The following is a 20,609-nucleotide window of genomic DNA, read 5'->3' as shown; positions in this document are numbered from 1 at the left end:
TTATTATTTTTATTTATTATTTTGATTTCGTATTTCCTTTTCGCCAACACGTAAGGCAGCTGCGCGCGTGTGACGGGATTTAGCCTAGGGCGTTGCAACCCCCCTTTTTGGGTATAGCTGAGAAATTGCCCGACGGCGTCGCCAGGCTTCTTTTTTCTAGTCGTCTCAGAAAGGGATTCCCAGATTTGACAGGCTGCAAATCAATGTCGTAGTCAGCCACGATCGGCGATAGGCGTCGGTATGACGCCATTTTCGCCAGATCGTCCGAGAGGCGCAAAGCCTTTCATAAGGTTGGACACCAGGACGCCAGATCCAGGTAGGCCTTTTGCGACAGGCCCCTTGGGACAGGTTTATTATCGTTGAGTGTATAAAGGGTAGACGTTTTTTGCTTGTGGTCACATTCATACTAGTTGGTCGGTCCTTTTTCCATCGTTTTTCCGCAGCTTCTGGTGCTCTCCTCCTTCCCTACAATGGCAGTTGTTGCGGTGGCGGTTCTAATGGTTGATGCGAGGTATAGGTTATCCCAAGCTCTCAGCTCTCTAGTACCTTCCGAGTACTGAGTTATTTTACCTTTCAAGTTAATTGGATACATATATGTATGGATAGGTCTATCTTAACAGGCCTTGGCCTCACATTTCCAGACATCGGATTGATGTGCTGGAATAGCCGGTTATAAACTTCATACATTTGTGGCTCTTAGTTTAGGTTTCCAGGTTTATCTCAATCCTACGCGACTCTGGTTGTACGACCCAATCTACAATGCGAGGATGACTTTCCGATGGTATCAGTACAAGAGTTTCCCTTCATGTGAGTGCCACGGTAGCGGTGTGTTGGGCACCGTCATTCAAACAGTTTTTTACGATCCTTCAGTCATTCGGGCTCTTTATCGTGCAAGCCTCTGGAGGCTTACGGTTCAGCATGCGCAATATCTCGACTGTGAGAACGATCAGCGGATATGGGCATATAGGTCATCTTCTTAGTGGACTTGTTCCAGGACTCAGGCCATTCTGCAGAAACTTTCATATTTAGGTTGTTGCGGTATACCTCCTTACCCTACTTGACAGTAAAGGATTGTTCCATCCGGTTTCCTTGTATTTCCGACGACTGGGTCGCAACTTTCGTGCAGGGTGGACTCCATTTTTGAAATTCCAATGCCCCTTGGGTCGGCGGAGCCCGGCCCGGTTTCCTGCCTTACCTTACAATTTTCCCTTTTCTCATGAAGTAGCACTCATGTAGATTAAGGCAGATGCCTTTATGGTTCACCATGGAGCTACGGCCCGCAGATTCATCGTTGCCGTTTAGTAAGCACGGGTCTGGGTTTGACACATGGCAATGTGGTAAGTACAGTTTTCACTAGGTGTATGTATTCCGACTTTGCTTTATTTACGATCAAGTTTCTGGTATCTACAATACTTTCCTGGTTTTCGAACGCGCTGAGGGCGTTCATTTCGTATTTCTGGGTCCTTCCATTCCCGACATACGTTTCGGCGATAGAGGGTCGCTTTGTTGATATGTACGCCATTTGGCGGCTTTGTGAGGACTGATTTCTCTACTTGTGAATTATTTACCAAATAATGTACGGGGACTTCAGTACCCTTCACCTTATAGCGTCCATTTTGGCAGTTTTTCTGCGGCTCATTCTCGATTCAGGGCAGGTTGCTGAACTTGCGTCAGGTTTTTCTTTCGAATTCTTTTTGGTGGCGTAAATATTCCAAACCGGACTAATTCTCGTGATTTCCTTTTTATTACTAGACATATAATAGTAGGTCGACTGGACATTAAATATTGTCAGGCGGTGTTACGAAGCATTCCACCTTCGGGTGTTCCTATGGCGAGGCAAGCCCGCGTTTTACAGGTACAGTATAAACTTTAGGAAGTTGCTCTGTCAGCGAGGTCTGAACTGCATGTGGTCAGGGCCTGGTCACACGAATTCGAGATAATGCACTTTATGGGTGTTTCTTCACATGCCTCATGGCTTACAACGATGATTCTCGGATTTACTATCTGAGGTTTTCGCGTATATGTTCATATGATTGTTGATGATTATTGACATTTTATCTGAGTACGAGGCTATTACAGCCGATGGGTGAGGACCTTTGGCCGGAATGGGTGTTAGAACCAATTGTGAGATGCAGTTTGCTCAAGTACAATACTTATTATTCTTGTTTTGATAATTCCCATTGTTGTGCAAGTTTTAATTCTTCTGATGGAGTTTCTCAGACTCTATTTAAACAGTGTATTATGTACCGGGGGGAGATTTAAGACTGTAGTTGTGTTTAATAAGCGTTAAACTAGCATAATCCGAAGCCTCCGGTCCTGTAATAGAATCAAAAATTAGCTAGCATTCGCGCCAAGAATTTTCAATTCTATTAAGGACACGGAGGCGAGGATTATCCCACCCGGTTTATTACAGTATTGGTAATAATTACCCACCCGCATGTACTTGATATTCTGTATCAGCAGAAGTTACAGGTTTTTCCTGTCTCATTCCTTTCAGCTTTGAGTACAGAAGAAGGAGCAGGTGTTCTTCTGGCTTAGAAGACGTAATCTTTCCTGTTTGACGATGGTTCTCCATGTTGAAGGATGTTTATTGAGACTCATATACCGTGGAATGGACTGGATTTATTAATGTGCGGACTGTATATGTTCGAGCAAAGAAAGAGGAGGAGACACCGGGTACAGCAGCTCTTATGGGGCTATACAGGATGTGATGTATGTACAAGCATCATGGGAAATGTAGTTTTATTTGCATACAAAACGTTTTTCATTGGCTGCTGTGAGTAGCAAATATAAGAAAGAGAAGCATAATCCTCGCCTCCGTGTCCTTAATAGAATTGAAAATTCTTGGCGCGAATGCTAGCTAATTTTTGATTCTCCTTGAAACAAAGATAAAGGGGCTGATTTACAAGCCCAAAGCGCCGCCGGTGCATCACGTTGCGTGATGCACAGGTGGCGCAGCCTGCTAAGGGATATTTACAAGCACAGGTAAAGTCACCCTGCGTGACTTAACCTGTGCTTGTAAATATCGCCCCTGTTCACGCAGCACTTTGCGTGCTAGGGGCGGGACGTGGGTGTTGCTGTGGGAGTTCCCACGCAACACCCATGTCCACTGATGCATTTCCAGATTTACGAGAAATCATAAACCTGGAAATGCGTCAGTTTGCTGCGCCACCATAGGGGTGGGGTAGCCAAGCGAAACAAGGAGAAATGTTTTCATTTCTCCTCGTTTTTTTCGGGACCATCAAAAGTCTTCTGATAAAATTATTCTCCACTAACTGGAGCTTTGAACAGGCGCTATAGCCCCAAACACCCACTCCATATGAAGCAATCGATAAACATTTTGCTCTGTAAAAGGTCAACAATTCTTTTACTGGCTTCTGTCCCAATTGTGCAGCAATGCAAAAAGTGTCTCAATCACTCTAGATGATTACAAAGATCTAAAGGTAAGTAGAGTCCCATGATAGCTGTGAATTAAAAATTAGTCCCACTTAAACAAAACTATTGACCTTAGTAATTGTATTCCCCTGAACCATGAAGGTTCTGGACTTTGTTCGTTTAGAGCCATAAATTGTAACATACGATTTTTTTGATTAATCTTCAGGTCAAGAGATTTCATAAAACTAACAAAAGATTTCTGTTAGCTATTTGCTGCCCTTGCAATAAGGACAGCATCATCTGCATATAAAAGCCTTGGGATAAAATCAGTGCCAATTTTAGGATAATCAAGGTTTCTCCCCAACAAGTGAGCCTCTAATCCATAGGTGTACACAAGAAATACAAATGGGGACAGGATACAACCCTGACGAACCCCTTCAGTTGAAAAAATGGATCTCACAAAACAAGTCAATGAAGGTAAGATGTAAAGAGCTCTTCATGGACTTGGCGTATTAACTGACAAATAGTGAAAGATTGAGGCCTGTTCTACAGTATCCATTACTCGCCTGAAACCAACCTCAGATTTTGATAGTATGTTATTTGCAGCAGCCCACTCTTCTAGTCCAGCCAGGAGGACCCTGCTCAGCACCTTAACTGTAGAGTCAATCAATGAGATTGGTCAATAGCAGCCCGGATAATTTTTATCAATGATGTCATAGAACATGTAATGAGTCATGTAATATGCAAAATAATATGCAGTGCATGGCCAGGGCGCAAGTTACAATTAGTACTGAACATTACCTTCTCACTGAAATTTTCACCTAACTATAACAATACTTTAACCTTTATATTTTTCAGTGAATATCGGAGGATTGTTTTTTTAATGCAAAGTAAAATATTATTATTCCTAACTATAACTTTACTTTAACCTTTCGTTTTTGAAGCAAATTGCTAGTGTTTTTTAACGTAAAGTAGTATTTTATTACCATAGGTAACGTCAACCCCGTGCCACGCATGGACTTTGGCCATGTGTGGCGTGGGTTGGCCACAAGGCCAAGCCTGCTGCCAAGCCCTGCGTCCAACCCCTCATGACCTGCCAGCTATCAGCTGTGTGCAGAGTGGTGTTGGCAGCAGAGCCTGGCCAGTGGCCAGGACTGCATCCAACCCATTGCATCCAAGTAACCCCACTCTGTGCACCACCTTCACCAGTGTGCAACACGTGGTTGGCCTCAATGCCTACGTCTAACCCCTCGCAAGCAGTCAACCCCACACAGCAAATGGCGTCCTGGCATGCACAGCATGTGGTTGGTCTTTCATGTCCCGGCTGTACTCGCTGACTTGCTGACTTTGTCAGAGTCACAAAGCCAATGTATAACAAGCATTTACAATGCAATAGGTCTCGCAGCATTAAAGTTTGAGTTATTGGCATTGTGTATGACAATGCGTTGCATAAAGTTTTTTGCAAACTTTGAATTGGTGAAAAGTGAGAGTGTGTGCAAGAGTATGCTGTTGCTCACAGCGGTTATTATTCGCACAGCTCTGATGATGCACCTCACGCAAGGGGCTGATGCAGTTATTATTCACACAGCTCTGATGATGTACCTCAGGCGCGGGCTCACAGCTGTTATTATTCACACAGCTCTGATGATGCACCTCAGGCACGGGCTCACAGCTGTTATTATTCACACAGCTCTGATGATGCACCTGAGGCACGGGCTCACAGCTGTTATTATTCACACAGCTCTGATGATGCACCTCAGGCACGGGGCTGATGCAGATATTATTCACACAGCTCTGATGATGCACCTCAGGCACGGGCTCACAGCTATTATTATTCACACAGCTCTGATGATGCACCTCAGGAACGGGCTCACAGCTGTTATTATTCACACAGCTCTGATGATGCACCTCAGGCACGGGCTCACAGCTGTTATTGTTCACACAGCTCTGATGATGCACCTCAGGCACGGGCTCACAGCTGTTATTATTCACACAGCTCTGATGATACACCTCAGGCACGGGCTCACAGCTATTATTATTCACACAGCTCTGATGATGCACCTCAGGCATGGGCTCACAGCTGTTATTATTCACACAGCTCTGATGATGCACCTCAGGCACGGGCTCACAGCTGTTATTATTCACACAGCTCTGATGATGCACCTCAGGCACGGGGCTGACACTGTTATTATTCACACAGCTCTGATGATGCACCTCAAGCATTGGAGAGCTGGGGAGGGGGTTAGGATGGTTTCAAGCAGTAAGCACCAAGCAAGACACGCAACCTGTTAATACCACGTAAAATATTTTCCAAGAACTTAACGTGCTGGAACTAGTCAGCATAAAACCCTATGCTCTTTTCTGAAAAATGCAGGACTTGGAATTGTGAATGTCCCACGCTAGATCGGGTAATACTACAGACTCTGTACCGAACCAGGATATTTTAAATATACCAACCAGTCCTCGGGACCTCAAAGCCCCATGCGCAGAAATCCTCCTGCAGTTTCTACTAAGTTTTGGCCGTGTAACACATATGGGAAAGCTGCCAACTTCTAAAACTGAAACAAATAAACAAAAACAGAGAGGTCAGATCGGTCTCAAAAAAGCACAGAGACGGAGCGAGATAGATAAGAATCACACACCCACTTTGGGTGGATAGGAAAGCCCTCACACACCGACCTAGTCAGTGTCATGCTTCATCACCGGGCCCCACCAAAGAGGCCGAGTGCCTCTTCGGTGTGCTGCGACGACAGAAAGACTGCGGAGCTGGTTGTGTGAGAAGGGAGTGCTGTGAGGGTAGCTGAAATTAAAAGTGCCTAAAAGGATATCAGTAAAAAAGTTTAATGAGTGATCCCTAAGACACAAGTGAAGAGTATTATGTGTCTGAATTTAGCTGCCAAGGTTTAAGGATTGGTTAAATTCAGAAAAAATACTTAAGTCAGTCAACATGTGGGTGGTTTCAATTTACCAAGGCATTCGTCAGGACTAAACCCCGGTGGTATGGACTCTCTAATCATCCACCCTGACCTGAGGACGTGAAAGTGAAAATCTTAAAAAAGGTGAAAAAAGTGCTTAGAAAAGGTGGAAGAGCGGGTCGCTCATTCCGAAAAATGCTCCAAATTATGGAGTATCTCAGCACCTGTAAAGTGAAATACACTTACAAACACAAAAAGACATACACACAATTAATATAAGCCATTGCGTATGATCATGGTGCTCCATAGTTAGTGGCATAAATAGTGTTCCCAAAGTATACACTAGTTTTAACACCATCCAAGTAGCCCTGTGGGGATGATATCGTTAACTCTGGGAAATGAAGTGGGAAGGGTGTCTTTAAAAACTAAAGCAGTGGATAGAAGGGTTAAAAACACGATGTATGTACTCCTTATGAAGGGATCAATGGACCAAAGGTCTGTGACCCCCTAAGATGGTAACTTAGACTTATATCTCACTTTAAAACAGGGCGCTACTTGCACCATGGGTCTCGGGAGGGGGGTTGGAGCGTGCCTGGCACATCCTGTAAAAGAAAGGGTTTGCTTTAAATCCCCGTAAAACGGGTGTACACTTAGCTCGTTTTTGTAGAATGCCAGCGATCCTATAGATGAAGTGCACTCACGCCCTCAACGCTCTCAGCCCGCTGTGAACCTGGGTATCGCCTCAAAACCGGACCCCGACGATGGAGAGCGGGGCCAGTAACTGAGTCTTAAAGCGTTCGTGCTGCACGCCGTGCTCTTCCGGGTGGGCGTGTCCAGCCAAACCGAGGCTTGGAACGCACCCGCCCAGTGTGGAGAGGCGCAGCCGGAATCCAAATGGAGGCTTGGAAAAGAGAGACAATACAGAGCCTGACCGGCGTCAGGGTCATGCATTGACCACTTCCATTATTGCACTTGTCCATGTAAGCAGTCATATTACCCACTACAAAAGCTAGGCTATGGGTGACTGTGGATTGTTCAAATCCATCACTCCTCACAAGTAAGATCTGAATTAAGTCATGTAGCTCGGCATTGCCTTCAGAATCATGCCATCAGATCAGTCAGATATTAAAAGCCTGGGTGGTTTTCTGGAGCCTTTCCTACCTTCAACGATGGTGAAAGAGATGATGATGCAACATTCGAAGTGTGTGGCAGAGTCGTTGGCCTCCTGTTGACTGGTGGTTAAGGCGTCCACCCCATTCCCTGTCCTTGACAGTGTCTGGTTTGCTGTTTCAGCCCCCTTGACCATCAGCGATGTAGATAACATCCCTCTCTCAACAGCTGTCACTTTGGACCATGGTAGTCATTTTCTTGTGAGTCTGTCTAAAGATGTAATTAGCACTTTGTTTCCTCTAGAGGGCTCTTGTAGCTGACTTCAGTTCAGATAGTTTGCCACTGGAGTTGGACTTCAGTTGATTTCAATCTCCACTGAGCCCTTCAAGTTTTTTACTGACATGATCACCCAAACTGGCTACTGTTCTGAGAATTTCCCCATGTTCACCAGGGTATGCGAGTCAAGGCATAAGATGGCAAAAGTGACCTCTCCCTTGGTATTAAGAACTCTAACAAAAGTTGTCCACCAGTTATTATTGAACAAGGAGCTCAGAACCACTCATCAGGAACAAAGGAGGATTGAAAGCCTTTTTTGGAAGTGGGAGATGGGTGGAGTCACCTAAGTTGTGCCCGTCTTTTCACTTTCAGAACCCAGGCTTCCTTGCCTACTGGTTCAGGTATGATATCCCTGTGTATATCACTGTTTCTGTCCCACAATCAGCTCCTCAACTTTTAGTCCTTCAAGGTAATTAGCAATGTTCTCAATCCATCTATTTTCAGGAAAAAATTCAGAATAAATAGCAAGAGCAATAGAGGTGTGCACAATATACTGCTGGGGTCTAATTTTATTGAGAATATGAAGGACACAGACAAAAATTGGGTGAAATTGCTGATTTAGTTGTAGGAACAGCTAGATTTGACTGATGAAAATGCACGAACAGCTGTATATCAGACTATTGACTACAAATATTGTGATATAAACATATTATAGCCAAAATATTGGCTATACATATATGATCACTTTGTGTTTCTTATATGTACTTCAACATCTATGTACCTTGAGGGTGAAGTATACATTTACCATACTTAACTCCACTTGCATGTACATTGACAATATTTGTATAATCAATGTGAATAGAAGTGGAGCTAAGTATTGTAAATATATCTACTTACCTTAATATTTTTCTTTTCAATATGTCAGCTATGATATGTGTGTAGTATATATGTAGGAGTGGATATTTGGGGAGTTTACCACTACCATACTGAGAAAGTCAGTTTCAAGGGTATACACCAGTGTGTTCGTTGATAGCTATGTTACTAACCTGAGAATTTATAGGACTTAGATATTGGCATTTGTCAAATGTGTGCAAAATAGGGCAAAAATGTAGCCTATCACACATCTGGTGTTATTAGGGAAAGCTCCAAGAAGCATGTAATGTGGAGAATAACGATAGTCAATGGACTTGCCATTGTGGGGATTCCAATTTTTCAATTATAATATAACAAATGTTCTACATTAGCTAATGTCCACTGTTACAGTAGATCATATTTGGCATTCTCTGAGTATCTTTCTGTACAGATCTGAAAACCTGAAATAAAGTTTCTGATGAAGAAATTTGAAGTCTTTACCTTACAATATGCTTCAGCAGGAGCCATTACATTACAAGTATAGATGGCTTGGAGAGCAGTTCTTTTCTTTCTATTCCTTGCCACATGACAAATCATCCTGCATTTACCAATTCTTTATTTCAAAACAGTTGCTGCTGCATGCACTAAGAATAACTTATTTTGTATAAAACACTGCATGTCACATTTCTGCCATTTTTAAGCACAGTGAATAACAGATGCTTACTTTACCAAAATTTTGGTCCTCAATTTATTATTATTATTTTTGTTAGAGTTTATATAGTGCGAACTAGACCCAAGACATCAGGTATCAGAGAGCTTTAAATGAGCACCAGTTTTGTTACATGAAGACACATTAATTTTTGTTAGGCACTAGGAGATTAAGTGATTTGCCCAGAATTACAGGATGATGAGTGTTGTTGCCAAGACTCGAACCGGGTGCCCCAGCTTCGGGGTTGAACGCTCTAGCTGTAAGGCTACATCCTCTCCCCTCAGAAAGATAGGAAGCTGAGACTATTTTGCCAGAACCTACAAATCATTACATTTTTTATGGGCTAATATTACTCTGTGGCTAAGCTCCCTAATTGGCAATTGGTTGTTTATTGTTTCCGCATTCAAAGTCAATCTAACCGCTATTTAAAAGCCGGTATCCATATCAGCTCCAAGCCCGTTTCTGGGACCAGGAAATGTGAACACGCTCTATGCAATTTAAATATATGCCATATAAAATATATGTATTGAGTTTCAGGGGAAATTGTTTGTATTTTTAACATTCATTCTTGACCCGAAAGGATTTTACTGTTCAATGGCTTGAAAGGTCATGGCCAATTAGAACACAGGGCCCGATTCACAGAATGAACTTACTACTTTTGGTATTCACAGAATGAACTTACTCATTTCGGTATTCACAGAAGTTAGGACTACTAACTTTAGGACTCCTAAATGCCTTCTGTGAATACCGAAAGTCTTAAAATTAGGATTTTTCTCAATTTAGTAGTAGTAAAGTTAGGACTACTAACTTTAGGACGCCTAAATGCCTTCTGTGAATACCGAAAGTCTTAAAATTAGGATTTTTCTCAATTTAGTAGTAGTAAAGTTAGGACTACTAACTTTACTACTACTAAATTGAGAAAAATCCTAATTTTAAGACTTTCGGTATTCACAGAAGGCATTTAGGCGTCCTAAAGTTAGTAGTCCTAAATTTACTACTACTAAATTGAGAAAAATCCTAATTTTAAGACTTTCGGTATTCACAGAAGGCATTTAGGAGTCCTAAAGTTAGTAGTCCTAACTTCTGTGAATACCGAAATGAGTAAGTTCATTCTGTGAATACCAAAAGTAGTAAGTGCATTCTGTGAATGCCAAAAGTAGTAAGTGCATTCTGTGAATGCCAAAAGTAGTAAGTTCATTCTGTGAATCGGGCCCACTGTCAAGACTGTTGCAAGAATTTCTGTCGCCCTAGGTGAAATGACACTGGACAAACTCTCCTTGTATCCCACTTTCAGGCAATGGGCCATCTATGTTTCATGTATAGTGCAATATGGGGGATGACTAGCATTGGCATGCACTAGACAAGCACTGCATCATGTGCCACTGATCCCATTATATTAAAGTGCCACATCCATTACCTTTTACACATGTCTATGTATGGGACGGATTGAATGGTGTACAGAAGTAAGAATAGCATAGGCAAGGTAGACCTAACACTCAGATTAGTATTCTTTCTATGTCTCTGTTGGAATTTTTTTTGCATAGATCATTTCATTTACAATTGTGAATGTAGCTTGTTTCAAGATGAGCGGATTGTGGTTATTCCTGACTCCCGCCTATTTCTTTGCTTCTGGCATGATGGAAATGGCATGTTACTCCTAGTCACAGTCACCTGGTTCAAACTCATGGGAGAATGTCTGTGAAGGTAACAATGTGAGGATTGATGTACGCTGCACTTTTATAGTCATCATACGAAGAATAGACCTGCATTTTTAGTATGGGATTGAGTGATCCTCCATCTGGTGTCAGGGTAGATATATTTTGGATAGCTTTCATATATGCTTGCAGTACTTCAACCTCTTTCTTTCTTAGACCCATACACAGTCTTTCAGAAAGATAAGGTAGTATGTTCATGAATCTTTCCTTTTTTCAAAGTTTTTTTTTCAGAATCCTATTTCAACCAGAAAATATGTCTTCCAAATGTTTTACTGTCCTCAACGTTTAGGTCTAACTAGACTTTCCTAAACATGGATGCTTCGAAATGCCGTTTACCATTATGGGGAGAGCACACAGGACACTGACTCCTCAGAGATCCTTCTTGCTGCCTCTAGGAAATTATTTTCATGGTATCTATGTCATCTACAGCTGGATGAGTTGTTTCTTATTACTATGCGAAAGGTCTTCTTCAACCGATTGCATTGATGTGCACATGCTCAGAGCTAAGGAGGGTTCTGTAGTCTTCATCTACCACATTCTTCAGCAAGGCTGCTACAAGTACCACTCTATAAACTTTGTTATAGCACTATACAAAGAACACAGATTTTTATTTTCGCACTCAAACTTATCCAAGATCCTATCTCATCAGGTCTCTGTTTGTTTGAAACTAACACCCCTATTTTTTTTATTCTGTTTGGACTTCCCATTAGTACAGACAAAGGCTACTCTACGCACTGGTAACTAAGGGTTAGTCTCCATCGTGACTCTTGTGCCAGTGGCCGGCTCTAGCGTTGGTGACGCCCAGTGTGACAATGATTTTTGGCACCCCCATGACCTCCTCCTCAGATTCTCTCACTACCACCGGGCAAAATTGGCCCTCATCTCTCCAATCATAAGTTATTGATAAACACCGCAAACCCCCTGAGGTCACCCCCTCCACTGGTCAGCGCCCAAAGTGGCCGCACGAGTTGCCCTGCTCTAAACCGGCACTGCCAGTGGTCCTTAGCCACCATTGTTCAGGTGAACTACCCAAGAACCCATCCGTCTTGAGTTTCTGAGTGTTTTGCCCGCAGGTGAGTGGGAGTTTGTCTCTGGAAGCATGAGGGGCTCGAGCAGGAGCATTGGGCGTGGGCTGTGCAGTGTTGTTCTGTGCTGCCCTACTCTCTGTCGCCTATAGATATATGATTTATAATGTTGTGCTAAGGTACTTCGCTTCCCTTGCCTTAGGATCGACTTGCATATATTTGGAGAAAATGGTTAAGAACTACCAATGCAACAGTGAGCTACCACTAAATTCTCGACAAGAACAGCGGAAAGAATGTTAAATAACTTGACACATTTGCCAATCCATAATTATATTCCACCACTCTCTTGGGTTCCATGTATGATGCAGAACAGGTTCCTAATTGCAGCTTCGAATGCAAAAGAACATTTCACATCTGTTAAATCAGGTGTGAACGCTGCCAGGGTCCATATTGGGCATTTAACCAAAATAAACAACTCCTTTAACTTCACCTGAATTAAAATGTTATTTTAAATCAGATTTTAACAGCTCCATCTCGTAGGAGCCTCTGGTTAAATATAAGTAAATATATTTTTCCGTGATGAATGAGAAGATATTGCGTCAACACTTTCAAGAACAAAACGTACAGCACTAAAAGCCCTACTGTTTATGCAGACTTGTGCAAACAAGGTGGTGATTAAAATAGAAGTGCAAAGTAAATAGTAAGGGGAAGGGTTGTCGTGTGTTCCTACGCTCCTACCTGTACTCAAAAACAAAGTCTGAGAAGACAATAAACACGTTGCACTATCACGACCTAAAACTACCACAATGCTGCCTTTTTACCTTCAAGTGTATGCAGAGTTATTAATTTATTCACACATCCCTCATGTCTTCATTATTCCCCATTTCTTTCCTTCTCCTATAATTTTTTTTTATCTTTCTTTTCTTTTTCCTTCCTTTTGCTAGGCCTAGAGATTACATTTTATGACTTAATTATTGGAATTGTTATCTCATGTTTCCTAAAATATGAATATGTTGTGTTTTTGCTAGATCTATTAACTGATGACACACATCAAATATCATAGTTGTTTAATACATAAAATTACATATATATTGAATATTTCTGGGATCCCAGATTTAATATTGTATCTATGGTTGTTGAATCCCCTTCGATGTATAGTGTAAAAATAATTTTAAAAAATGTAAATGAAAATGGTATCAAGAGTAGCCACAGCTTTTTAGCTTGACTTATTCTTAATAAACCAGCGCCTATAAAGTTACAGGATGGATCTGCTACTGGTGAAATTGCTGCTGTCGCCAGTATCGAATAATATGATGTCTGTTTGCAAACTTGACAATGTGATTGCTGACAATAATATTCGCCCTTTGTAACACAAATGCTTAATCAGACACCATGTCGATTTGTTCCTGCCTGTATGTTAAACAGAGAACTTTCCTCAAAGTATCCTGCTTACCAGCCCCTCTCATCTGTACAACCTAGATAATGGAAAATGATGTGGGTATGGCAAAAGGCCAAAACACACACACCTAAAAACATAAACGCGGCTCTTAAGATGGAGGACAGGGCAGCCATTTTATCTAGACCATCGCCACGCTTACATGTACTTAGAACATTCTAGCTAATTGCTTTGTTTTATAGAAACATAAAATAAATGCGAGAAATGACATCGGTTTACTAAAACGGATCTCACAGCAATGAAACTCCTACCCAAAGTAGGACATTAAAATAGATAGTAAAATAGTAAAACAGCAAAATAGAAAGTTCTGTCAGTTTAGAGCACAATGCTGTGCTCTGAGCAGGTCACATATTCAACTCGTAGTAGTACCGGCCACTTATCTTTCTGATGTGGGTGAAATGAGTATGGTTCAGGTGAGATAAAATAACAAGGGCCTCATTTATGAAAAGTGACGCATCGCTGCGGGAAAACAGCGATGCGTCACTTTTCACTGCGCTCTCCCTGCGACACTAACGCTGCATCATATTTACAGTATGACGCATCATGTCGCAGGGAGTTACAGATACGTCAGTATTTCGGACATATCTGTATGGCGCAAAAGTGACGCATTGCTGGAGTGTGTCACAAAAGTGACGCAACTCCAGCAATGTGTCCTTTCACATGGGACAAGCCCCATGTGAAAGGGCGTGCGTCAGTCTTACGGCGGGCGTAAGATATTGACGTGTTTGTGTCCTAGAAGTGGCGCAGCGAAATCCTATAGATTTCACTGCGTCACTTCTACGACCTTTTTTTGTGCCGGAACGCCCCCCTGCATACATTATACCTGGCACAGGTATAATGTGGCGCAGGGGTTTACAAAGTGACGCATCAACCTAGATGTGCCACTTTGTAAATATGGTGCAACAAGGCACATTTTTTACACTGCTGGTGCGTCACAAAAAGTGACGCACCGGCGGCGTATAAGTGACGCACTGTAGTATTAAAATAGTCATATTGTGTGTCATCAGTGAAATAGACACTCCCTGCTTTGTTGTCGTACTGGACCATGTGCCAGAAATTTCACAGTAGAGATCCTACTTAACATCATAAAGACTTGAATGATCGTGGGTAGAAGAGTCCTTTACTGGTTGTCATTTCTAAAAATTGTTTCATAAAGCACTGGTTTGTGAGCAGCAGTCCATTGTGTGTGCTGTTGATACTGATGATGGCCATTTTAAGAACATTCAAAACCTTTTCTAGATCACGTTCTCATGCAGTAAAAGGATCAAAGATTTCAGTTTGTTATAAAGTCTGATCACCTGTGGGGTATATCTCCTCTCAATTTATCCCTGTTCTTTTTTATGATGCAGGGTAGTTCAGTTAAGTTATTGAAGAGATGGGAGGGCCTATTTGAAAGGCTTGTGTTTATTTATTTCCAGTTTAACCCCTCCCATGCTCGTGACGGAACCGTTCCGTCACGAGCCTCGGGTGGGCTGTGCTGGTGGCGGAACGGTTCCGTCACGCCCCTTTCGCCGCGCTTGCGCGGCGCGAATTCCGCGCCGCGAATTCCGCGCCTGAGCTAACGTTCTGTAGCGCGGGCGGGGCCGTGACGGAACCGTTCTGTCACAAGCACAGCTCACCCGTGTGCCGTGACGGAGCAGTTCCATCACGAGCACGGGACCGCCGTGCGGCCCCCCAACCCCCTTAGCACTACGGCAGAATAGCCGCCGCAGTAAAGGGGTTAAAAATGTTTTACAAAACAGTCATAGGGGGTCGGAGGTATTTGTGAGACCTGTATCACATGTGCTTGCTGGGATGGTCACTTGCATCTGCTAGACCCAGGACACTCTCTTCATTTTCTGATGCAAGGGGGGGAGGTTCGGTGGCTGCCTCTCTTGCTGATCCCTCTGAACTGATTCATGGATGTCAGGTGACTTGAAAGAAATCGTAGTATTCAGCATCAGGGGTTTTACTGTTTGTATGTGTTTGCACTTTCTTGCCTACTGAGTTAAATGACGATTGGAGAATGCTGAGATGGTGGGAGGGACAGTTAAAGAGTACAACACTTGTCCTAGTGGTGTCCTGCAGCTTTGACCAAGTGTCTGCATTATTTCCAATGCTCCAAAGGGAGGAGGCGAGAGGTGAGGTATAGCTGCTTAGTATAGACAACTTGAGGGTCCAGGGGTAGGCACATCTTTGAGGCATCTACTTTTTAAAGTAGCTTGTCAGCCAATGATGACAAGCCAGGCCTGGTGGCTTTAAGTACAAATGCCTCCACTGTAGGGACCTGTGGTTGACCTCATGGTCACAGGTTCAGATCCTGGTGGGTCCACTTAGCCTTTCATCCTTCTGAGGTTGATAAAATGAGTACTGTTGGGTAGCAATAAATAGCTGGTATTCAGTGGTAAGATGCCCACGGCGAATGTGCGCTTCACAAATACACACCATGTTATATTACACATGTTATATCACACACTTCTGATAAATGGTGAAGGTAAAATGCTAAAATGGAAGGTTAGCAGTTTCAATAACTTAGTGAAAAGGAATAGAACGTGGAAATGAATAATTTGCAATGAGTTACACATTCATTTTGGACAGGCGATTTATCTCCTTGATATAAAGGATTTCAAACTCTCTAAAAGATGGAGCGGAAGATACTACTGAGCCTCTGTGTTCATTGGAAGCCATGACCCACAAACTCCACTTCAGTGATTGGCTAACTTGCTCTCCTATTATTATTGTCAACGATTCAAGAAATATCAAATGATCACATACTGAATGTATGTTAACTTCTAGTACTCATATATCACACTTGCATGGCAGAATATCACGTATCTTCATGTTGTCAAGGCAGAGCTCCTGTACAACATTAACAAAGGTTGAATTGGACTGGCCGTCTACATCAAAGACAAAAAGAACCCAACAAAACAATGTCACGGCACACCTGGTTTAGCTAACTGGGGACTTATGATAATTTCAACTAATTGCTTCATCAAATCATCTGTATTTTACATAATACTTTTTCAGTTTAGTAACATTTGTATCACAGGTCTTTCTAATGTTTATTTTGCCCACTTTTCCTTGTGCTTGATGCTTTGTGACGGGTGTGAATTGCAAATATGTCAACTTCTTTGCAGCTGTGAATTGAAGCAGAAATAGTTATTTAAAAAAATATGTATGTTGTGGGAGTGTGCTTTCTATATATATAAAAAAAAACGGGGGCGGACGCGAAATGTCTGAAAAATTTAGACCAATTTCCCAGTTACCATTCTTGGCGAAAGTACTGGAGCAGCACGTCCTTACCACTCTGTCGGAAAATCTGGAAAGCAACATGCTGCTAGAGCCGAATCAAGCAGGTTTCCGTGCTAACCATAGCACAGAGCTGGTTATGCTGTCAATCGTAGATAAGCTTAGGAACAGAGCAGACAAGAAAATCCCGGGGGCCCTGGTGCTGTTGGACCTCTCCGCGGCATTTGATACCGTGTGTCATGAACAACTATTGTCGCGGATGAGGGAATTCGGCATTCAGGGCACAGCACTTGCATGGTTCACATCCTTTCTTCAAGGGAGGATGCAGAGAGTGCAATTAGATGACATGCTTTCTACCGCAACCTCGATCACCTGCGGAGTACCGCAAGGGTCTGCTCTGTCACCCCTATTGTTCAATATATACCTGCAGCCTTTGATTCTAATGCTTAATCAAATGGACTGTCAGGTATATAACTACGCGGATGACACCCAGATTATCATCCAATTGGATGATAGCCAGGATGCTTTTGCTAGATTGCAAAACATCTAGAGAAGTACAGCGAACTGGATGTCCGGGAACTCCCTAAAAATCAATCCGGACAAGACCGAGGTGTTGCCAATTACCATCGCTGGCAACCCTTGGAGTGATCGTTTCTGGCCTGGGGAGTTGGGCATGCCTCCAGAACTGGCGGTAGTGGTTAAGAGCCTGGGCATCCAGGTGGACAGTAAGCTGTCCATGAAAAAGCAAGTTACAGCGGTGGTGGGCAGCTGTGTCGCCTTCTCCGACAACTTAGGAAAATCTCCTCACTGCTTTCTTTTTCTACTTTGAGGAGTGCGGTTTCTGCGATGATTCTAGCCAGGTTGGACTATGGCAATTCGTTGTACATAGGAATACCACAAAAACTTTTAAATAGAATGCAGACTGTCATGAATGACGCCGCCAGACTCATTTTTAAAAAGCCAAGGAATACCCACGCATCCCCCCTCTTGTGGGAACTACACTGGTTGCCAGTTAAACAGAGGCTAATGTTTAAGGGGCTCTGCATTGTTCACAAGGCCCTCTATGGCAGGGCACCGACCTATCTGAAGTCACGCTTGACCCTTTACAAACCAGCGAGGGTGCTCAGATCTGCTGAATCCAGCTTTCTTGTTCAGCCACGCTGTAGATTGACCACAGTGGGTGGGCGTGCTTTTTCACACACTTTGCCAGCTATGTGGAACAAATTGCCGCTGGAACTTTGGAATTAGACTAATTTAATGTCCTTCCGTAAGAAATTAAAAACTGTGCTTTTCCAGCAAGCGTGGGGCGGCCTTTAAATCGCAACCAGATGTATCCTTTATATTGCCTAGCAGACCCTGACAAAGCGCCTAGAGACCTCTGGGTTATAGTGCGCTATATAAATCAAATAAATAAATAAATAAATAAATAAAATAGCATCGATATTGTCTCACAGCTACTTGAGTGCAGGTTTTTGTCCAAAAGCGATGAGTAGTGATGGCAGGTACCATTGGTTGCTCTAAATATTTTCTTGGGAAGAGTTAGTTTGATCGGGATTAATAATTTTGAGTGTGAATATATGAGTTTAGTATTAGTTGTTGAACGTTTGGGTGAAGGGTAGTAAGAAGTATGGGTAATAGTGCAGATAGCTTGGGCGTGCACAGGACCAACTTAATGAGGAATGCGAGCAGCTGTAGTCTAGACTTCCAGCTTCCCTCTGTCAATTTTTCTTGAAGACTCCACTTTAACATTCTTACAACTTTTGAAATACCATGCTAAAAATATATTTAAAATTATACTAGACTTTCTTTGCTAAAACTAGTTTTTGCCTACTTTCATTTAACCCTACCGTTAGCTCGAAAACGACACCACTGCTCATTCGTTACATCTTAAAAAAATAACAGAAAATAGATAACCCTTCATGAGCTTGAGATTCAAACAAGAAAAGAGTTTCAGGTTTACAGATCCATTATAAAAGGGTTGGAAAACTACCTGGTATCCCTTTGCCCATCCACTTATCAATACTGCATGCATCAGCACTATCTTACTTAATTTGATGATATAGCGATGTTCGATGTTGTGGATATGATATAAACGCAGGTCAATATTTCACACATGATTATTGTGACTCCCCAACCTAACACATGTTCATCAATAGAGTGACTCATATGCTCAATTACACTAACAAATATTTATGGCCTTATTACAATCTTGGTGGATGGGATACTCCATCACAAACGTTACGGATATTCCTGTCCGCAGTATTCAAAGTTCCACAGGACATGATGGAATTGTAATTTGGCAGAAGGGATATCAGTCATGTTTATGACAAAGTGACCTTGACCGCCAAGGTTGTAACCAGGCCCTTAGTTATGATCATAAATGCCGAAGACTTATCTCATAGGCAAAACTACAATGTGCTAAGCCGTATTCACACATGGCCAATAGGTTCTTTTACCCACGCCAGCTTCATGCGCCAACATATACTCTTTTATGTCCAGGTAGAGCATCATGTGCCCTGTACAGCCTAACAAAGCAACGTCTGGCTTAATGGTGAGATATAGCATCCTATGCCACATGCAGATTCCTAGGTCCATCTACAGCTGCATATGCCCAGATCAAACCTCTTATACCAAGTACATGCTCCAAAGCCTATAGCTAATCTAATGCACTCAGGTCTAGCCTCAGGTGGGAGTCCAATTTACCCAAGACAGACTTATAGGCCTGGAGTGTGGAGTCTGGGGCTGGAAGAAAGTCGATTAGCAAACAGGGTTCCTAGAAAGGTAGGCAGTGACCTGAATTAGCACTTTCAACGGGTTAGGGATGGCAAGAAGTGCTTCAGAAGGAGTAAATCTAAGGTCCCCATCGTCATGAAGGATATGGGACAAAACCAGGGAAATAGAATGGCACATGAATTTAGTTGGGCACCTTGAACAAAGAGAGTAGGGAGCAATCCTGGAAATATGCAATACTGTAAACAATACTGTGTGCCAATACCATAAACCATATAATGTTTGAGTCAGAGAGTTTAAACAGCGTGGTAGCGTTAGAGACCTCTCAATTGGTAAAGAGCTAGCAAAGGGCGGAATTCCTTCAGCAGTTAGGATCCAGAGGTAAAAGGGATTGAAGCACAACAGTCTGAATTTGAGTGATACTTTAACTAATGTTTTCATGGAAGTATAAGAATTCATTAGTCTCTGGGATCAAGCGATCCTCCTAAGGAGGATGTGGTTCTCCCACTTGTGTGAAGTAAGTAAGACACCTTCACTGGGAACTTCCAGATGAATAGAAAGGAAATTCTAAGGTCTTATTAATTTACACTGTGTGCAGGCCACTTTGCAAGGCAGCATCCAGGACAGCCCATTCTGAATGAGGAATCTGGCAGAGGCGGATACATTGGGTGCAGAGGCCATCATTCCACTCCTGTCCCAGGGAGGCGCATTCCTACACATTCACTGTTACGGCTTTTGGATCAACAGCACAAGCTAGGCAGTCAGGGCTGTGGTAAAGCAGCTTTTGAGCACACATTCCTTTATTGCTCAGGGCAAAGGAACTCATTCCAGGGCTCTATGCACCCTCCTTACCCCAGAGCCACTGCCAGCACTGACAGTCGATTCCCAGAGAGGATGGACTTCTTTGTCCAAGAAGCTCAAGGTTCACCCAAGCGAGCATTCTCCCCGGGTGCGGTCAAGAAACAAACAGTCACCAGGAGCCAGGCAGGTCAAGCAGCATCTTCTGCTGTCCACAATGCTTCCTTGGTGCAGTCTAGTGTAGCTCAGATTCACTCCCAAAACCAGAATCTCACGTTTTCATCATGCCCAGCCAAACAGCCACCTTGGAGGAAGGGGTTCCAACCTTCATGGATGGCAGTGGAACAAGATCTATCTTTCTTTAAGAGGCTGGCCCATGCATTGCCGGGTAGGAGTGAGCCTGTGACAGAACCATCAACA

At 42.9% G+C, this 20,609-nt stretch overlaps 1 protein-coding gene across 1 annotated transcript in view; it reads right to left on the bottom strand.

Moving 5' to 3' along the window:
- The window catches only part of UST (uronyl 2-sulfotransferase), a 911,106-nt gene that overhangs the window by 20,296 nt on the left and 870,201 nt on the right, over positions 1–20,609 (bottom strand). The gene's annotated exons all lie outside the window — the stretch shown is intronic.

Source organism: Lissotriton vulgaris, chromosome 6 (assembly GCF_964263255.1).
Source record: "Lissotriton vulgaris chromosome 6, aLisVul1.2, whole genome shotgun sequence".
Lineage (NCBI taxonomy): Eukaryota > Metazoa > Chordata > Amphibia > Caudata > Salamandridae > Lissotriton > Lissotriton vulgaris.
This window is presented reverse-complemented; position numbering and strand designations above follow the sequence as displayed.